The 4,089-nt window shown below is 44.6% G+C and overlaps 1 long non-coding RNA gene across 1 annotated transcript; it reads right to left on the bottom strand.

The window, feature by feature from the left end:
* Nucleotides 1-1,200: 1,200 nt before the first annotated feature.
* LOC130542878 (uncharacterized) lies at nucleotides 1,201-3,297 on the bottom strand. Its single transcript, XR_008957753.1, has 2 exons — nucleotides 2,987-3,297; nucleotides 1,201-2,843 (listed from the first exon to the last, which is right to left on the bottom strand). It is a non-coding gene; the product is annotated as an uncharacterized LOC130542878 (long non-coding RNA).
* Nucleotides 3,298-4,089: the final 792 nt, after the last annotated feature.

The raw sequence follows: 4,089 nt of genomic DNA, 5'->3' as shown, positions 1-4,089 counted from the left end.
CGCAGTACCTTTGCTCATCGGCAGGGGAGGCTTCCAAAACACAGGGCATCTCTCACTGCTACCCTGAAAGAACGGGTGAACTTTTCAATAGATTTTTATGATTAATATCAATTAATGTAACCGCTCTGAAATGGTGGGGCCTCATTAGTATCAAAAAGTTCTGTTAGTTGGCACTAAAATGGCATCAGGCATTCAGCTAAATTCTTGCTTTCCTCAGGGGCCGCCAGCTTGCTCAGTTTGCCTGGGGCTTTTGACTCGACAGCCTCTTCCCACATTAAACAAGTGAATCCTGGGCACTCTGGTGGGTTCACAAATCCTGACAGATGTTTCTTTACAAAAACATGCAGGCCCTACATCCCTTGAAAACCTGAAATGGATGATGTTCTTTCTCGTTCTTCAAACTTTCTCCACATTGTTCATTTACTCCTTTTACTCAAATCCATACGAAGGGCTCCGCTGAGCCTGAATCCAGAATAACATTTTGTATTATAACAGAGATGTGTTGGGGGATTTAAAGATGTGTTTATTCGTATTTTTATTTTTCTCGCAGCTACTCGAGTGTTCGAACGGTTTAGGGGCCGTGGACTATTCCTCTGGGTGAATTCTTTTCTGGCATCCTATTGTGATCTAAATTTATTATGATCGGGTTGGTTGGTGTAGCAAAAAAAATTAAAAAGGACAACGGGGCGTATCGCCAGGGCGCACGTTGTATAGGCTCTAGAAGACGGCTTTCGAAATCAGCCGCGTCACTTAGCAACCGTATTGGAAATGAAACACATCTGTTTCTAAGTATCCAGAACCTGGGCGGAGCGCACGATTTTCACAAGACCTTGCTGTTATCAGGGGGTACTTAGGCCTGAGATTTGTGTCCCGCACTGTCTTTTGAAGGGTACTACTACTAAAAATAGCAGCAGCTCCCGCCTTTGGTGCCCAGACACGTGTCAGGCCTATGCCTCGCACATCATTGACATGACCTGATTGGATCAAGACAAGCGGGTGAAGTGGGCATCCGAGAACACCTGTTAGGCAGATGGGCACCCCTGAGGTTCCCAGGGGTTGGCTCGTTTGTCCCAGACAACAGAGCTTGTAAATGGACGAAGACGGACTCAGATCCAAGCCAATCTGATTCCGAAGCCGATAGGGAAATGAAAAATAAACACATGAAATGAGACAAAATCGAGTAACACAGTCTCAGAAGTAGTAGGCAATACTATTAACTATACTTTATTTAAAAACATTTCATAAGAAGAAGGACTTGTGCAAAGTTAGGTATTCTGCCTTCTAGGCGAGTGTTGTGCAGAACAAGGGTGTAGCCCCGAAACCAAGTGCTCGGTGATCTTCTCCCTGCTGTCCAGGCGGCGTACCCCCTCTTTCTCCTCGGCAGAGTGAGCTCCCCTTCCCTTCTACGGTACCCTTGCGGGGCGGCATCTTTCTTCCTTGCTCTTTCTCCCCTGCCAGACAGTAATGCCCTCCGGGGAAGGGTCCTCTGGTGTTCCCCCTGCCCGGCACCGTGCTTGGCCTGGAGTGTACGCCATTCAGTGGCGGTTTAGTGAATGGGGACATTGAAGAAGTTGAGAAGGCCGTGGGGGAGAAGGAACAGGACTGTAATGTGAGCCATCTTCCATGCCAGAGCAAAGCCGTCTTAGGTAAGATCCGACTCAGGCTGCCAGTTAGCAGCCCAGCCCACCTTCCAGCTAAACAGCCTCTCTTAGAGCTGCATTTGCTGCCGTTGGTCTTTTTTATTATCAGACAGAATTTTCCAGCATCTTCCTACGTAGGTGCTTTAATACTGTCCCCCCTAATATAAACTAGGTGTGTCTTTTATGGAGAAACTTCTGGCTAACCTTTGGGCTGTGCAGATGATTAAGAAAATCATCAATGCTTATTAAGAACTTATTTATTTAGACAGAAGAGATCAAAACCCTGCTACGCCATGCTTTGTTCAAAATGAAAGCTGTTGGCGGGTCCCAGCACGGTCTTCTGGTACAATCCAACTGACACCCCTCTCCTTTCAGAACATAGAACATGACAGAGGCGGACAAGCAAACATAATTAAACACTGGCCCAGATAGGGTTTTTCTTAATTAGTTGTGAGTTTCTATAATGAAAATACCTGGAGATTTATCTGACTTCAAAGTCCCATTAAAGCTGTGCTGCTTTTGTTGCTTTGAAAATTTGGGAGTTGAGGACTCCTCGCCCCGTGCTTCTTAATGATGATAATTATATGATATGCTTAAAAGTGCTTTTGATCTTGGCCTCTCAAAGCACTCAAGTGAGGCATCAATTCCCTCAACCCCACTCTGAGGCAGGCCTTCCTTGTTTACGGACAATGCGTGCTGACACGGATGTCACAGCCGTCGCTGCTTCGGAGAGAGCCTGCTGGCAGCCTCGGTGACAAGGCACCGTTACACATCGCCATCTCCGGCCGAAATATTAATCCGCGGGCATGGTGGCCACACCGCACACACGTACGCTGTTTTATGTAGCTTTTGATCTCATTTAAACAGTAACAAGAAATTCATAGAGGAACCAAGTTACACGGCACCCACCGCTCCTATGACCTGGGTAATAGAATTTCTCACTCCTTCTTTTCCTTTTCTCTTTTCTAAGAGTTTCTCAGAAGGCAGGGCACCAACCAGGTGACAGGTGTGTGGAGAAAATCTCATCTCGGGCCACAAGGAGTGATTCCCTACCTTTCCCGCAGTTCCTCAATCTCGCCAGTGAAACAATTGGTAGAGAAGAGCCTTACGCATCTGTAACTGAATTTGCTGACTTTGTACCTCGCTAGCATGTTAGCTTCTAGCGTCATCATCCATGGAGCAGGCGGGACACAGACATAATACCTAGTATGGAAAAATGAATGAAAAGTTAGGGAATAAAAGCTTGGTTTTGGCACAAACCTTTCCAAGGGAGTAAACTCTACTATGAGCAGGTTGAAGTTGAGTGAGAGTCTCTTGTATGTGCTATAATTTGTACATTTCTTTACCTGAAGTGATTAAATACATCTTCGATTTGAGTAGATGGCCCATAAGTCTAATTTGGGGGGCCTCTCAAGATCCATTCAGAAGAGAACTTGGTAGAGTGCAATAACACATGAAAGACCGTCCTGCTTGCTCGTCAGCGGATCCTGGAGTACCTGCCTTCGCTCTATTGCTACCTCAAAAAGGAAGACGACCAGGGATCCAGGGACATCAGGGATGAGTGTAAACACATGTAACAGGACCTTCTGGTGCGTTGGAAGAGAGGCTTAATGTCAGCCAAGCACCCTCATTTTGCATATCCGGATCCACGGACAGGCTACAGAATCCAAGAAAATAAAGAAAAAAAATAAATAAAACACAACAGCACGAGCCTAGATCTTATTTAAAAATTGTTAAAATTAGACCAAGAGTAGCAATGTTATTACAATTACCTTGAACATCCATATAAAATGGACATTTTTTTTAATCTCAAAGACCCTGGTGTATTATTTTCTGTGTGGTGAGCGGGTTTGTAAAGTTAAGAAAAAGGAACAACAGCTGATGTTTATTTTCCTATGCACCAGGGTTGTTCTAAGCTCCTCAGGTGTAATCTTCACATCAGCCCTACAATGTCGGTGTGGTTTTCCTCATTTAGAGATGCAGAAACTGGGATTCAGGAAGGTTAACTAACTTGCTAGAGGACAGTGTTAATAAAAGGGCCAGGATTATTACTCAAAGCTGTCTGACTCCAAAGCTCACATTCTTATCCCGTAGATTATTCTGCCTGGAGGATGCAATTTGAGCTGGAAGACAGGGGACCTGGAACCAATAATGCTAGCACGAGAAAAATCCATCTCATCATCTCATATATTGTTCCTTCTGTGAAGACGTAAGCACGTGCACGCACCCCCCCCCACACACACAGACAAATACACGCACACACAGGAGAGAAAGACATAGGTCATATCATTGTATTTTCTAAGTCTGGGAAGACTTTATAGCGTAGCTTAAGGTTTTAAAGTTATCACAGTGGGTGTTAAATGAGTACTCAAACTATAAGCAATAATCAAGCATTAGACACAATAATACAGACTTTTTTTTTTTTTTTTTTTTTTTTTGGCCATTCTGA

Source organism: Ursus arctos, unplaced genomic scaffold (assembly GCF_023065955.2).
Source record: "Ursus arctos isolate Adak ecotype North America unplaced genomic scaffold, UrsArc2.0 scaffold_6, whole genome shotgun sequence".
NCBI lineage: Eukaryota > Metazoa > Chordata > Mammalia > Carnivora > Ursidae > Ursus > Ursus arctos.
Note: the sequence above shows the minus strand (reverse complement) of the source record. Positions and strands in the feature narration are given on the sequence as shown.